This window comes from Delphinapterus leucas, chromosome X (assembly GCF_059928025.1).
Source record: "Delphinapterus leucas isolate spDelLeu-1000000601 "Yukka" chromosome X, BTC_Dleu_Yukka2, whole genome shotgun sequence".
NCBI lineage: Eukaryota > Metazoa > Chordata > Mammalia > Artiodactyla > Monodontidae > Delphinapterus > Delphinapterus leucas.
In genome coordinates this window covers 107,331,036-107,348,946 of record NC_143150.1, presented here as the reverse complement: position 1 = coordinate 107,348,946, position 17,911 = coordinate 107,331,036, and the positions used below count along the sequence as shown (strand labels likewise).

Genomic DNA, 17,911 nt, shown 5'->3' with positions numbered 1-17,911 from the left:
CTGATATTTGGAACAAATGTAAATAATCAGTGTGTATTCTCTTCATGACTGGCAAAATTTCTCCATACTTATTGATGGTGGGTTTGTGACTACTAGTATTGGTGTGAATGCACAAAATATTGATACAGTAGCACAAATGGAAAATAAAAAACATTGAGGGACATGTTGGGATAATAATAGATTTTGGAAGGGTTCTCTAGATACCGTTTGATCCAATTTCTGAATTTATAATGTAAAACTGGCATCTGTGCTCAATCAACTGCACTAGTCTGAAGAATTATTGGGGTGATTCTGGACCCAAACTCAAAGAACATGGTGAGACTGGCCCAGTCTCCTCTTTTTGCTCTAGTGATTTTTATGTAGCGTTGAACATATAAATGGTGCTTTACAAAGTACAGAAAGGGATCAAGAAGTTGATCTCAAATACTTACATAGAGAGGCTTTAAAGATATTTGTTTTACATTTCCTAAAAAAGGAAGGGAGGGAGGGAGGGAGGAAGGGAGGGAGGAAGGAAGGGAGGGAGGGAGGAAGGGAGGGAGGGAGGAAGGGAGGGAGGAAGGAAGGAAGGGAGGAAGGAAGGAAGGAAGGAAGGAAGACCTCCACTGAAAAGGAGTGTGTGAGGAAAAAAAGAAAACAACGAGAAGGAATTCAGAGGCGGGTTGACGTTTTGAGTTTAGACTGAAATGATGCGTTCGTTGCAGTGAGCACCTTTGACATGTCGAAGGTGGTACACAGTCATTGATGATTACTACATTCTCTCTGGCTTTGGGTTCACAGTGCTTTGCAGTGCTGTATTATTCAGAACTAAATAACTATTGTCCCTGCTCTATAATTTGGCCATGAGCTATCTGGTTACTTTCAGGCAAAAGAAAATGTCTCATAATAATGGGGTTTTGTATGAGTCTGCTCTTAATTTCAGAAAAAAAAAGTGTATTTGAGGATTTATCTCTGTTCACATTGAGGAAGAAGCTTTAAAAAGTTTTACTCCTCCCTCCCTGTAGCAGTTCTCGTCTGGCTTTCCATCAGGGAGAAGTGTTACCTTCAGCATATTCTGTGTATGATATAGACAGTGCCAGATGCTTCAAATGGTCATAATTGTGAAGGATATGGAAAAGGAGGCATCTTCCTACTGTGTTTCATTTCAGTGTGGAGGGGAAAAGCCCTTTGGGTAAATTAGCACTTGGAGGATTTAGCAAAAGTGAATTAACTATGACAGAGTCCTCTATCCCATCTATTTGATGATTTTGTGAGTCTTATTCCCAGTTACCTGGGATACTACCATGCTTTGGGATGCCATGCGGTCATTAAAATGTGAGACAGAGTCTCTGTAAGAGAAAGAACAGATGAATCTTGACTTGCAGACAGTACGTCTTGCTAAATAGCATTTCCTTTGATCAGCCCTACCTTTCCCTTGGTGCTGAATTTCTCTTTCATATGCTCATCTGAAAAAACAAACAGGTGATTGTGAATTTCAGCTGCCAAAACCAGAAGACTGTTGGGAAGACTTTTTACAAGCAATTAGCAAGTGTGCAATCAAAAAATCAATATATAGGTGATTTTTTATTTGTAAATCGGTATGAAAAGCTAGCCTCTGTTATGTCATAAGAATAGGAAAAAGAGAAATGAATGCAGAAGCATGTGATAGAAACATATATGAATATGAGTCTACTATCCCTTACACACAATTCCTTATATATGATCAAAAATAGCTGTGGAAGATTTAGTGTCTTTGTGGTAACTCATTCAACCTGACTTGGATGGATTTGGTGGCTAAGCCTTACCTGATCTACTGTGAATTATTTATCTTTACTTCTCTTTACTTCTCTTGATGTAACTATTCACATGCTTCACTGCAGAAATTTTAGCACATTTGATCCACGGGACTGTTGAGGACCCTGTGGAGGGACCCCTCAGCAGGGTCTTACAGAATATGTATAATGTAGCTTTCCATAGATATGAAAAATTCTGAATTTTGGAACAGAAAATTTTGAATATTGGAACAGACAATATCTATCCTATATGCTTTTCTTACTACTGTGTGAGGCATTTTGCTAACTGCTTTACAAACTTTATCTCAGTGAAGGCTCTCAGCCTCTATCGGAGATAGACCTTGCAGTTTTTAGATGAGGAAACTAAGGATTAGCGAGGTGAAACAAGTTGCTCAAGGTCACTCTTCCAGTTATCTACTGTTACATAACCAGCATCCCTGAAATTTGGCAGCTGAAAACAACATTTTGTTGTTATCACGCACATTTCTGTGGTTTGTCCGGGCTCAGCAGAATGGTTCTCGACATGTGGCTACTGTCAGAAGCTGGGAATGGAATCATCTAGAGGCATCTTTGCTCACATTATCTGTCCCTCAGCTGAAACACCTCAGGGCTGATCAGGCATCTCACTCTCCATGTGGCCTCTCTGTGTGACTTCCCTGGTGGCGCAGTGGTTGAGAATCTGCCTGCCAATGCAGGGGACACGGGTTTGAGCCCTGGTCTGGGAAGATCCCACATGCCGCAGAGCAACTAAGCCCGTGCGCCACAACTACTGAGCCTGCACTCTAGAGCCTGTGAGCCACAACTACTGAGCCTGTGTGCCACAACTACTGAAGCCCATGCACCTAGAGCCCATGCTCCGCAACAAGAGAAGCCACCACAATGAGAAGCCCATGCACCTGAGTTACTCCCACCAGCATGGTGGCCTCCGCATAATCAGGCTTAGTACATGGTAACTGGCATTCCCTAGACTAGAGCAAGTGTTCCCAAAGACAAGAAGTGGAACTCGCAAGTCTATTAAATGCTGAGCTCAGAAACTGGCACAGTGTCATTTCTACTTTTTTTTCTATGGGTGGAAACAGTCAAATATCACCCGGAGGGGAAATAGACTCCAACTCTCTAAGTAGGGATGGAGGCTGCTTAGCTCGTAAGTGAACATCTGGGGCTTGAATGTAGGTCTACCTAGTACCAAAGTCCATTCACAAAGGAGTAAAGTCCGCCTCTCACCTCTTCTTCCTTCTGAATGCCATCCCCACCTTGAGGTCTTTTGCTGCTTAATACTCCATTTTCCCCCATCATTTTCCTATGTTCTCCTACTTCTGCCAGGCTATCCTGTAAGCAGGATATCCTGAGGATGTCAATGTAGAGAACTGTGGCATATTTAAGGGGGTAGGTAGGGAGAATCCTCTTTTCTCCACATACTGCTCTTACTTCATTGATCCTGACTTCATCCCATTTTTTTTTTTTTTTTTTTTTTTTTTTTTGCGGTACGCGGGCCTCTCACTGCTGTGGCCTCTCCTGTAGCGGAGCAACAGGCTCTGGACGCGCAGGCTCAGCGGCCATGGCTCACGGGCCCAGCTGCTCCGTGGCATGTGGGATCCTCCCGGACCGGGGCACGAACCCGTGTCCCGTGCATCAGCAGGCGGACTCTCAACCACTGTGCCACCAGGGAAGCCCCATCCCAGTTTTAAAATCTCCACCTCAATAGGAGAGAATTTGGAAATAACAAAGAAGAATTAATGTGAGGAAGGGACAGGAGGAAAGGGGAAAGGCATACATTCTGGAACATTCCAACTACAGTGAGCACCTTTACTCCTCCCTCTACTACCCCTGTACCCCCAAACTCTAATGTATTCCTCCTACTAAAATATAACAGATTTCATGTGGATTCTTGTCAATATTTGCTCCAGCTCTAGCACAGTGACTGGCATATATTAGTTCTTATTTCTGTGGCAGAATTGCATGCATAAAGCTCTGTAGACCTGTGGGTATGCTTCCCAGACATCTCACTTATGACCTGTCTCTAGGTCTGCCTTCTATCCAACCGGAAAGTAGGGGGAAAAAAATAGCCGAGGTGTGCTTCTTAGCTGACAAGGTTTTAGTTTGCACTATAATGAGACCTTGAGCTGTTTTTGCCTTTGTGAGTTAAGCTTTGGAGTCCAACCAATCTGGAGACAAATAAAGGGGGCCTTGAGAATTGAGGTTCCATACTGATTTATGGAGGAATAATCACAGTGTTATTTAGAAGGAGAGTTGATGCACTTGAGGTCTCTTCAGGGAAAGTCAAAGCTTCACCGGGATTTAGCTAACTGGCAGTCATGATTTTGAACTCTATCCCCATTTGGCCAAACTTATCACATGTGTCAAAATGACACGGTTCTTTCAGGGGGCTTTTGGGAGTGAGACCCACAGCACGCAGCTGTGCAGTACAGCTGAACAGAAGCACTACATTAGTCAGCCTTCCTTAGAGACATCTGGCATTTGCTTTCCATCTCCTTTCCCTCCCCAGCCTTGCCTCCCTAATGCTAAACATACAAGCAGCCTTCTTTGCCGTCTTCCCCTACTCTCCCAGTAAGTACACGACTTACTTCCTGTTTCTTAAACAAACTCCATAGTTTTCTGATTCCTCCCAGGTTTTCTTGTGAGATGAAAACTATTGATGGCTCCTTCCTACAAATACAAATGTAACTGCCTGGAACATTCCTGAATTCCAGGTCATTAGCACAGGGGCATATATCAAGTATAGTTTTATAGGGCTTACGCCTCTTGTTTGAGTGAAGATGGTACAGTGGCCAAATTTTCTGAGAGAGAATAATGGTCCTCAGGGCCAAGTATTTAAGCCCAATGGCCATGGTTGCTATGCTACAAATACCAGGAGAGAACTTGCTGCCACCTCAACATGGGAGGGCCTTTAGGATCTCCTCATGCAATTGCCTCATTTTTCCTGTTAGGAAATTGGAACCCAGGTAGGCAAAGCCATATTCCCAAAGGTCTGCAATGACACAGTGAGGCTATAACGCAACCCTCCTGGCTCCTCCTAGTTTAGTGACCATTCCACAATGCTGCGTTCATATCAGAATTTCTGCCTTTGTCCATCACCATATCCTGAGTGTTTTATTCTGTCCCACACTTCCACACCCCTGTGATTTATACTTCTGTCACCTCAAAGCTATTTTTAAATTTCTAGATCTCCTTTAATGGGCAGGTACATTGGTCAAGAGAGCTTTCCATGTTCTCATTCATTTGCTACCAACATGTGCTTTCCTGCCCTCTGTACTTATTGAGCAGGTGAGCCTATGTTGACAGGGAAACTGGTATGTCTTTTGGCCAAAAGACAAAAGGGAAGAGAATGAGGTCAGGTCTGCTGGTCATCATATAACCTTCCTTTTAGTCTCACCATGCCTGGGTGATGGAGGAGATTTGCCCCCTCAGCAAAGATTATAACTCCAGCAATAGTGGATTGTGTTCCCAAATCTACAGTAGCTCGTGAGGAGACCCACCCAATGTGGAAAAGCCCCTAAGTACAGTGTAGCCATCTTCAGAATCTGTGACAGAATCCCATAGATTAGGGCACGTATCAAAGACATCTGATGTGGAGATCTACTCCTCACTCAGGATCGGAAAGACAGTGACTCTGGTCCAGGTGTCTCCATGGCAGTCTCAGTGAGGGAGCTCCCCGGAAGCAAACACAGTGCAGGGTGAAAGTGGGATGCTCCTGCCTTTGACCTTTCACGTAAATCTAATAAACTTACCTTTCTCAGGAAAAGAGGTTGGAACTGACCTTTTGTTTTTGGCAGCTGGGGTCAGCTAGTATGTGCTCTGACAACAAAACTAGGGTTTCACCCCCCAGCTGGGAGCTGAAGGGGAAGCCCGTCTTCCACAAATTCTTAGCATGCTTGAGAAACATTAAGCTGAACACTGGAGCTTGATTTTCCTGCAACTCATGTAGAGAGCAAGGGCTGAGGAAGGAACATTGTCTAGAAAGGAATTTCTTCCAAAGGTCTCAAGCAGAACCTCAAAGCGGAACCTAGAAACACTAGAACTGCAGACATGAATTCTTTTTTTCTCAGCAAAGAAAGCTCATGCTTTTAGTCAGTAGAGGGTCCTTTACTTCCTTCAGCCAGCTAATGACCTCAAGAGGTCAGGGGATTTTATTTTCCTTACTCTATTAAATTTGAGTGGCATATTCTTTTTTAAAAAAGGATATATACTATCCTCAAAATGACTGGCAAACTTAGAAGGACAAGGAGCAAGAAATGGCCCCAAAAGGCTTAAAATAACATATTCCACTAATGGAGTGCTACTGTGTGGTGGAAAGACAGACGAGGAGGATTTTGTTAGTTGTCAGTTTTTCCTCCACTCGCCCTCCCCCCAAACAATTGTAACTGTTATGGTAGCTAGAACCAGGCAATATAGGATAAAATCATTTTTCTGACCATAACTTTACTGGTTTTCAGTCCTTATCTCAAAATTTGCTACAGTATAAGGTCAAGTTCCATTTGTACATTCAGACAAAGGTACACATATCACAATATCACCTTAGTCTTCCTCTCAAGCATAAACTCATGGGTACTTCCCTTTGATCTACCCCATCTCTGCCCTAACTCTCCCAGACTAACTGAAAAATGCTGTGGACTTTCAACAAATGGCACATGCTCCTTCCTTTAGGGGAATGTACATTTCCTTTGCTTTTACTAATAAACCGTTACGTGTCCTGGAAGTTCCATCTGACTTACTTCTCCTTCTGCCGGACTCTTGTTATGGACCGTATCATGTCTTTCTGCCACATCTTTATGAATCTACCTTGGAAAATGTCTCCTCAGCTGATCTCAGGCTCAGAGCAGTTTTACCTCACCCAAACAATTGGTTTGTATTTGTGGGCTCAATACTCAGTAGTGACACCCACCCGTTTTCCCTTTTAACAATGGTCACCAGAACTTTCCAAGCCAAAATTGTAGCCCATCTACATTCAACAATATGAATTTTTCCAACTACATTCCTTACTACATTTTATGAGCTGAACTTTGCTTTTCTTTTACTTTCAAATTTGGTATTTTGCCTTTAATGTATCATTTTATGGAACTACTTTCTGGAACAAGGTGGCTAGGAAGGGAAGGAAGGGGATAGAGGAAAGAATGCAAACTCAAAAGGTAGTTTACTTATGATTCTTTCACCTGGAAAAGTTAATAATTCTCCCTCTGAATTCTCCTAGCACTTGAAAGAAGCCTATATTGTAGCATTTATATCACGATGTGTCAATTGTTCATTTTCTTGGATTTCTTTCCTCCTACCTGACTGCAAATTTGTTAAAAACAATGATTACTTCTTACTTTTCTTGGTATTCCCAGCTTCTGGCTCCGCTCCTGGCTCAAGTAACTGCTCGATATATGTTTATTGAGTGAACAGTAGCTGAAAAGTAGCTCCAGAGATTTAATCCAATCACATAAATTGATTTAACTAATTGGAGTTCTGTTCAAGATTGAGATTCATTCTCTGAATCAGACTTCTGACCTTCAGAACTTTATATGTGACTAGTCACAGTCATATTTTTCATTGTACTTGTCTCCAACTGACTTTTAGCAAATAACCAGCAGGTTTAATACAGATAAGATCATATTAAATATAATTAAAAATCTCTCCATGAAATAGGATAAGATCCCATTGGGGCAGCACAAAACACAATTATACCTTCATAGCATATGCTCTTTTTAAGTAAATCTATTCGTGAATATTAAAGTCTGAAAATCTTTTCTCAAAGTCTGTATCATGCTATAAATAACACCATACATCAAAGGAAAATTAGGAAGCCGTTGTATTATCTCTATCCTGGATTATTTCTCTAAGCAGAATCATCAACATTGATACATACCAGGGCTTTATTTGAATTTAATGGTAAATCAGTTACATCGGTATAACAGCTAATTATATTCATTCTCTTTAAGAGATGATGAAATTCTACAATATGTATGTCCCAGTGAGCACAGGGCTGGTACAAACTTCCTTTATTTGCAAGTTGAAACAAGTTTGACCACGAGAACATTTATTCATTTAAATCTGCCAGGTCATTGCTAGGGCAATTGCCTGAAATGTCCTTTGAAATGTTAAAATAGAAACAAAATAGTCTGAAGAAATTATTATTGATTCTGATTTTCTCTGTGTTATTTGGAGAAGTCATAGGCACAGGAAGAAAGAAGAGAGTGTTTTTAACTGGAGAATGGAGAACCTTACACATTGTTTATGAAGTTGGGAGAATAGAAGGATTTGACAGTTTCTTCAAACAGTCATGGACACATTGTCATTTAAATAAAGAGACAAGTGAAAGAAGGTGAATTAAGTATTCACACAGATGTGCGTCACATACCCATACATTCACACGCATGAGCACATGCACTTGTGGGTCAGAGCTGCATCCAGGTAAATTGTAATGATCTCACCGTAGTCACCAAAAGTGACCAGACACCAGAACGGAGTGTTAGACAGTACGACCTCCTCCGCTAGTTCCAGCTCCCCACCTTGCTGACATGCTGCCTCGCCGAGATTCACTCAAAGAACAGGAAAAGGCATCAATATCTGCAGCTGATGGCATCTGGAAATTTACTTCCTAATCTAGTCAATAATTGTAGTCCTTTCAAAGATGCCTCATTTTCTTGACAAGGTATCTCATCAGTGACTTAACTCGGAAACATCTCCTTTCAGTTTAGTGTCCAGTGTTCTCAAAATATCCGCTGTTTCAGCCAGATAAGGGCAAGTCACACCTCCTTTGTATTTTTCTTCTTCCTTGGTCTCAGCACCATCAAAAACTGGAGGGCAGGGTAGAGATTATAACTGAAGGAGGTAAAACCCAAGGTTGTGTGATAAATATGACCATTTTGGCCCCCAGATTCCTTGGGGAAAGCACCTATCTTACACCTTTCTCAAGGGGCCTCCTTTAGATTGCATCCTTATTTTCTCCTCTTGTTTCACATTCCTTACAATTAAATCATTCTTCTAAAGTGAATATTAGTTTTCTATTGCTGCTATAACAATTACCCCAGACTCAGTGATTTAAAACAATACCAACTTATTATTTTACAGTTCTGAAGGTCAAGTCTGGAATAGATCTCACTAGACTCAAATCAAAGTATTGACATGGCTGCATTCCTTTCTGTAGGGTCTAGTGAGGATTGGTTTACTTGCCTTTTTCAGCTTCTAGAGACAGCCCACATTCCTTGGCTTATGACTCCTACGTTTAAAGCCAGCAATGGCCAGGTTAGTCTGTCTCATGCTGCATCCCCCTCACACTGACTCTCCTGCTTCCTCCTTCCTCTTATAAGGATCCTTACAATTACATTGAGCTCACTCAGATAATCTAGGCTAATTTCTCTCTTTTAAAGTTAGCTGATTTGCACCCTCAAACCCATCTGCTACCTTAATCCATCCTTGCCGTGTAACATAATATATTCACAGGTTCAACAGATTAGGACATGGACATCTTTGGGGGGGGGGCATATTCTACCTAAAGCAGCATCTTCTGGAAGAATTACCTTCTACTCAAATGGACAGACCTCAATCTAGGGGCCACTCCTCCCCATTTGTGAATTTTTTCAACTGGAGTCCTTCACTCATTCAGTATGGAGGGAGAGTAGGCAGTGGCATTTCAGGAGGCTAAAGGTTGCTGCCATTCCAAGCTTTACAGAGGTAGAGTTTGCAAGGCGCTCTAGGCTTGTGATCTTTGTCTCTTCAAGCCTAAGAATTTAATCAGGGATCTCATTTATAAAAGTTCCACCAGGATGTCTTCATTTTCTTAGAATTTTTTGATAACTGTTGGAGTCATTGTCAGTTACGTATTTGCGCCCACTAGAAAATTAGTTATAGAAACAGAGACTGCAAACAGATAGCCATCAGGCAGAATATGTTGCTTTAAAATAAAGGGGAAAAAAAGCAATGTAAAAGTACAAAGGTGTAGCAGACAGTATAGGGCTGGTTCTGGACATAGGGCTAAATTGGTAGGTATTTGGCAACTGTGCTGCAAAACCAGTGAAACTATTGTGGTCAGCTAGAGCATAAGGAGAAAGGAAGCCTATAAGAACATTGACACTTAACTCTGTGTCCACGAAGAGTTGATTCTAAAGTGGAGGGTATTCACCCTCAAAATTACTCAATCTAACCCGTTGGAGAATGGGAAGACAATGTAAGCATTTCTATACCCATATCTCTACTTTAAAAAAAGAACTTAAGCTTTACTAATACTTAAAATACAAATTGACACTCTCATGATCATTTGGTTTGCACTTTAGCCACTTACATATCACATAAATTAAAACATTTGTTTGAGAAAGAGTGGGACTCCCACCCTGCAGAGAGGTTGACCAAGGTATGGTCACTCATATGCTGTTACCTTAGTGTGACTAATTGCAATACTCATGAAACCATGAGTGTTGGTTAAGTAAGTTAACCCTCACAAAATGGACAAGTAGCTTAAAAATAGGTAAGTGTTTAAAGATTCCTGTAAGAAGCTATGTATGAAGATAATACTAATAAGATGAACATGGGTGAATAGCAAGCAAATAGAAAAAAATGATGTTTCTCTAACCTCTAGTACTCTGTTCATCAATCACAAAAAATTCCCATCTGGTCAGATCTGACACATTCAATTTTGAGCAGAATTTTTTTTTTTTTGCATTTTGAATGAATACAGTAAATAAAAATTAATGCAATAAATAAAATTACAGAAATTAAGTCATTTTGCATTAATACTTATTTCTTCTTCAGCTCTGTTTAAATTTCTATTCAGTGCATATCTTACATTTGTAATATATGAGTACAATAGGCTATGTTTGTACTTTATAAATATGTACACATATTCTGAGTATATGTATTAACATTTGTTTTATGGATAAGGCTGCATTATCAAATTGTTTGTAGACTGCTTTTCTACAGGACAGAGCTTTTGGAGGGAGGCAGTGAATAGCAAAGAAAAGGTTCGACATGGAGGAAAGTTTAAAAGGTCATCAAAAGAGGGTGTATGAGGGAGCTCCAGTATAGGTCACAGGACATGCTTACACTAAGGTGTGAGTTTGTCCAGATCTGGCACTGCCAGGAACTTAAGTCTTATACTGACCTTTGGGTGGTACTTCTATCCTTTAATAGGGTCCCTGACTTATTTGATAAAGAAAATAAGTCATAAAGGTCTCAATGAGATCCTTTAAATTTTAAATATCCTCTTTGTTTTCATTGCTTAGAAAATGAACTGCTGCAAAGGCTATAGCAAAATAAGTCCTTTCCTATTACTCTGAGCCATGAAGCATCTCAGAAATATATTCATTCCAACATTAAAATATCAATCAAAATTTTCTATGCAGTGGATTTAATTGGCAACTTAGCTACAGCTAGCATACAATGAGTCCTTCTAATAATCAGTAGTTCTCCCTTCTGGACACAGTGATCTTGCATTCAGCTATTTTTTATTAACTTTACAAAGTATGTAACAATATGCATTTTTCAGCAAACAACTAGAGAATTTCAGCTACAAAGTGCTCCATCCTGTGAAGGTTGATTATTTTATGGGTTACGAGATTTTCATAACTTCTGTTCCAACACAGCACAGAAGCATCCTTCAGAATGCTGTCTTTAAGATCACAGAAGCTAAGAGATTTAAATTTCAAAGTGAATATTATCCATTTTCTGTTCCCTTTTAGCAGTCCCAGGCAAGCTCTCTGATGCACTCATCATTTGTTTAATGTTTTTCATTCTTCCAGCTGCTTTGGGAATCAATTTCAGATCACAAAGGAGAAAAAACCTTTTTCCTTCCTTCTGCCCCAAGCTCACCTTCCCAGACAAGATTTTTGTCTGCATTAAATAGATTCACTGACCCGGGACTAGCAACCTACCCATAGCAGCAGCTTCTGTGGTGCTCAGTGGAGCATGGGAAAGGCTCATAATGCATGATTAAAGCCATCAGTGAAGCCTGAGATCATTTTAACGGATTCTGGGGCAGAATGGCCCTACAAGCCATTCTTGTAAGTCCGTGTCATTTTATTACCATTAATACTTTCCTCCCGCTCTTGGTCCTAATGCAGAGAATCATGGGAATTTGAACAGGGTTCACATGAAGAGTAGCACATTCTATGTTCTGGGACAGAAAGATAAACTCTTCTTCCCTGGTAAAATGCTCTGGCAGAAGTTCCTGCAGGTGTTTCCTCCAGGCGGTATCACATCAGTACTTGCTTTAGAGATAATGTTTTGGATTGCACCAAAGAACAAAGTATTTGGTCAGATAATCTAAAAAGAATAACAGCTGACCTGAACATTGATGCGGTTCTTCCATGTTATCACATTTCATCCTCACAGATCGGAGAAACCCAGTTAGGTAGTATTTCCCCACTTCATAGACCAGGAATGAAATTTTTGAGAGGTTAATTGATGTGCTGAGGACACATGGTAAAATATATGTCCCATAGTCCAAATTAACAGTCCCATAGTCCAAATTCCTTTTTAGTTCTTCTACATTATGCTGCCCATTCTAACTGGATTATTAGGTTGATAATGCTACTGTTATTAATTCTGCCCAGATGGTGGATAACAGACAGATCATACGTTTAAGATGTTGGCATTTATCTCAATTTTATTGCCATCTATGACTAAAAATATTCAAAATTTTTTGATACTAATAATTTTTGGAAAAACATAACTTTTCCTTAGATATTGTTTCTTCATTAGTTTTTTCCATTAAATATTTTCCCCCTTTGGCTATCACAATCCTTAAGATTGATTCTCTCTGCTGAAGTTGTAACTCTCTTTATTTTAACCAGCAGTCGCCTTGGAAACGCTTGTGCTACATGTCACACTTCCTTAAACACGATTACTCACAAGATGCAATAAATATATGAAGTGTATTTATTTGAATATTTACTTGTAAAAGTCACACAGCTGTGTTTGCTTTTAAGCCATCTTCTCACACCTCTGTGGTCATAGCTACATAAAGTGCCAACCTTTCTTGTATCCTGGTATTAGGAAGTGACATGTTACAAATGTAGAGCACCTTGCTCTGAGCCAGCTGTAAATATTAATTCCATAGCAAAATATCTTCAGCCAACTTGCACGCACCATGCATCAAATTATGCCTCTTGTCCCAGTTCACATAACACATTAAAAGTCCAATGTGATATAGTAAGTGCTTTCTCTGTTGGAGATCTGATATAATCTCAGAATTTAATCTTTCACCTATAAATTTACTCTTTAGTCAGATTCTATGGCCTAGACAAGTATCCAGAGCTTTAGTTCCTCATCTCTAGTTTCCTAGGAGAAATAACCAACTGGATGTCCCACTGTCCCCTCCAATTCAACTTGTCTAAAATCAAACTCGTTATCTTTCCCCCAGAATTAAGCTCTTTCAGAACTTCGTTATTTCAGTATTCAATCTGATCGTTCTCTTAGTTACTCAGGCTTGAACTTTTGTGAGGCTATAGTCTTTTTTTTTTTTTCTCATTTTCTCTCATGTCCTATGTCCTATAAATTATTCTGAGCTTCTAACGGCCTTTCCATTTCCATTGCCACCCTCATTACCTTGCTGGGCCTACACTATAGTGACTTTACCAGCCTCCCTTTCCCTCGCTCTCCTCCTTCTGTCTGCCTTCCAAACTACTCCATGATTATCTCTAAGTCAACAGTTTGCCTATACCCCTAATCTCCCCAAAACCACCACTCCAACATCTACATTGCTCCCCGACATGATGAGAGCTGAACGAAGCTCCTTGCCCACACGCTATCCTCATTTCCCTTCTGGTTCTTTACTTATGATTTGTGCGTTGACAGCACTCAATTTTCCGTTGCTGGTAGTTACATGGATCTTTGGGGGAAAAGAGATGCTATACAAAGATAGTCTAAAGAAAGAAAAAGAGACATATTCTAAACATTAGCCTTCTTATATCTGTGTTATGTCGCTACTAAATCAGCTTTTGTTTCAAATAAGAAGGTATAGGTTTATATATTAGTTTAATTTATAAAATTTGATAATTTCAAACAATTCATTTATATCACTTTGATTACTCTTCTGGAACCTGGGTAGTCTTCCAAAAGTAAAATTAACATTCCATGTTTTGCCATAAAGGAAACTTTTCAGTTATGTTCAGGTCAACAATCATTAGAAAAGTTTTAATTTGGGAATTAAAGAGAGATCTAATATTGTCAATCCAGCTCTTCCCTGGTGGCGCAGTGGTTGAGAGTCCGCCTGCCGATGCAGGGGACACGGGTTCGTTCCCCGGTCCGGGAAGATCCCACATGCCGCGGAGTGGCTGGGCCCGTGAGCCATGGCCGCTGAGCCTGCGCATCTGGAGCCTGTGCTCCACAATGGGAGGGGCCACAACAGTGAGAGGCCCGCGTACCGCAAAAATAAATAAATAAATAAATAAATAATATTGTCAATCCAGCCAACATTCCCTTGAGCACACAACTGCCCTTATGCCCATCATTTTAAGCAATGATAGGTAGGTTGACTTCAATATTTGTTTCCTCCAGCTGTTATAAAAATGAAGCAGAGATCTAGGGTCTGGCATAGTAATCTTGAAAGTGAGGGATTCTTAACTGAGAGTGACTCTGGAAGCTTCTCACCTCTTTGGGACTTTTCTGCAGTCACAGGTCCAAGGAGGAAAAACTCATGTCTCTTTTCTGGCCACCTACAAGCTTTTAATTAGCACAATGTTGTTGCATTTCAGCCATCTCACAAAACTGCATTTCTATTCTGAAATCATTTTACTTTTCCCAGAAAGATTGATGGACCAAACAGATTCCTGAGTTCATACCTGGGTGCTTGCATATTATTAGGAGGCTAGTAGGAAAAATATCCTCATGCAAGAGCTATAAACATTATTTGGGAATGAGGAAAATTGTGTGTGTGCTAAAATGAAATGGTGCCTTTGACGCTTCTGTCTGAAAAGTATGAGATTAGATCACTCCCTAACACCATACAAAAAATAAGCTCAAAATGGATTAAAGACCTAAATGTAAGGCCGGAAACTATCAAACTCTTAGAGGAAAACATAGGCAGAACACTCCATGACATAAATCACAGCAAGATCCTTTCTGACCCACCTCCTAGAGAAATGGAAATGAAAACAAAAATAAACAAACGGGACCTAATGAAACTTCAAAGCTTTTGCACAGCAAAGGAAGCCATAAACAAGACCAAAAGACAACCCTCAGAATGGGAGAAAATATTTGCAAATGAAGCAACTGACAAAGGATTAATCTCCAAAATTTACAAGCAGCTCATGCAGCTCAATAACAAAAAAACAAACAACCCAATCCAAAAATGGGCAGAAGACCTAAATAGACAGTTCTCCAAAGAAGGTATACAGACTGCCAACAAACACATGAAAGAATGCTCATCATCATTAATCATTAGAGAAATGCAAATCAAAACTAAAATCAGGTATCACCTCACACGAATCAGAATGGCCATCATCAAAAAATCTAGAAACAATAAATGCTGGAGAGGGTGTGGAGAAAAGGGAACACTCTTGCACTGCTGGTGGGAATGTGAATTGGTACAGACACTATGGAGAACAGTATGGAAGTTCCTTAAAAAACTACAAATAGAACTACCGTATGACCCAGCAATCCCACTACTGGGCATATACCCTGAGAAAACCATAATTCAAAAAGAGTCATGTACCAAAATGTTCATTGCAGCTCTATTTACAATAGCCCAGAGATGGAAACAACGTAAGTGTCCATCATCGGATGAATGGATAAAGAAGATGTGGCACATATATACAATGGAATATTACTCAGCCATAAAAAGAAACGAAATTGAGCTATTTGTAATGAGATGGATGGACCTAGAGTCTGTCATACAGAGTGAAGTAAGTCAGAAAGAGAAAGACAAATACCGTATGCTAACACACATATATGGAATTTAAGGAAAAAAATGTCATGAAGAACCTAGGTGTAAGACAGGAATAAAGACACAGACCTACTAGAGAATGGACTTGCGGATATGGGGAGGGGAAAGGGTAAGCTGTGACAGAGCGAGAGAGTGGCATGGACATATATACACTACCAAACGTAAAATAGATGGCTAGTGGGAAGCAGCTGCATAGCACAGGGAGATCAGCCCGGTGCTTTGTGACCCCCTAGAGGGGTGGGATAGGGAGGGTGGGAGGGAGGGAGACGCAAGAGGGAAGAGATATGGGAACATATGTATATGTATAACTGATTCACTTTGTTATAAAGCAGAGACTAACACACCATTGTAAAGCAATTATACTCCAGTAAAGATGTAAAAAAAAAACACCTAAATTATAATGAAAACTCAGGTAAATGAATTTGTAATGACTAGAGAAAAAGAAAGAGGACTATAGGTGAATAAGTACTGAATTTCTATTCAGGTCATTTACCTTTAGACCCTTAAAGAACATATTAGCTACTGGAATTGGTGGCCAAACTATGGCGTAAATGGAGCTACGATCAGAGTTAAATTGTTTGGACCAGAAGAAAAACCTGGCTATGGCCATAGTTGGTACTCCTAAACTAATTCACCAACTCTTTTGTGTTACAAGGTGTATGATTAAAAAAAAAAAAGACTGATTATTTAAAAAAAAAAACCTTAAATAGCAAAACACATGTCTTACAGTGGTTAGGTTTGCTGCAACAGCTTTCTATAAAACAGAGCAGAATGGAGAAAACATCAAAGTTATGCATTGAACTAATGAAGCATACAGATTGGGTCAGTATTGCAGCCAACAGAATACCCAACTTTTGATGATCAGTAATCATAAACATTGTCATCACAATTAAAATATGAATATTCAGTCTGGGTTACTAATATATAAAACCACTCTGTATCTTTCCCATTTTTTTTCTGGATTTGACAAGAAAAGAGGTGGTGGCATGGAGGAAGACCAGAGGTCTTAAAGAATCTCAGATTTAGGTTCCAGTTCCAGTTCTGCCCTTTCCTAGCTGTGTGACCTTGATCACATCAACTAACTTCTCTGACTCCTATCCCTTTACCTGAAAGTGGAAAAGTAACAATTTATAAATGATCATTTTATATATATAGGATGTATATATGACATATATAAATAATACATATGTAATATAACAATACTTAAGATAAACTCCTTATATATTCTATATTAATATAATACAATGTATATTAACACAAATACATGTATGTTAGTTTAAATATATAATAGTTATATAATATTTTATATATATATACAATTGCAGTATTCTTCTGTGACCAAATACACATGACAAAGCATATATGTAAGTAATATGTCTATACATACCTATGTAATGTGTGGGGGGTCATAGAAGAGTACTGTATTAATTATTATGTTCACTGGGAACATTACAATCAAAAGCTTCTTAATCAGTATTATTAGACTATAGGCACATTGAATGCAGCTGGCTTCTAAAATAATTTACTTTAGAAGAAGCCATTGATGAGATGATCTCTGTTTTCAACTTTGTTTTCAATACCTGGCTTGACTTTTATGCTATTATATTAGGTAAGCATTAATTTTCCCCTGGAACAGATTGCCACCAAGCACACACATAGACATAGTGCAGTGAGGAGAATGGAGCCAGTGGTGAAGTTCTTTTTCTGGAAGGTAATAGTACAGCTCTTCTTATTACTGCAAGTGCATGAATGAATGAACAAAATTACAGGCACAGACGTTCCATACATTATCTCATCAAACAGCCCCATCACTTCCTCAGTCCTGTTTTTTCTCTTCAGCGTTAACTGATTTTTCCAACAATTGAGCTTGTTTGCAATAAGCTGAATCGGAGCATAACCCTCCATTAATTAGAAAAAAATATATGGGTATTAGCTTGAGGAAGCAATAGCAGTCCTTGTGTGTTTTCTAGTGCAAACTCACAGTGATATTTTGTTTGATTGCTATTATTTCTTTTTCCCCTTGTGACAGTGTTAAGTCTGATGCAGAAAAGTCTGAAAACTTTTAAATAGTTTGTGCTCATTCCAGAGAGAAAAAGACCTACCAAGTTCAGCTCTGAATGGATGTGAAACTAGCATCTTAGAATACAGATCTGTGCCATTACCCTGTCTATACTTCTAAGCCTTTTTCATCACTTACAATTGTTTTTACACTCTAGTCTACATTGAAAGCAAACATCTTAATTGTCTTCTTTGTTTTAACTAC

General features: G+C 39.5%; 1 protein-coding gene across 1 annotated transcript in view; it reads left to right on the top strand.

The window, feature by feature from the left end:
- IL1RAPL1 (interleukin 1 receptor accessory protein like 1) overlaps nt 1-17,911 on the top strand; it is a 651,340-nt gene that overhangs the window by 413,705 nt on the left and 219,724 nt on the right. The gene's annotated exons all lie outside the window — the stretch shown is intronic.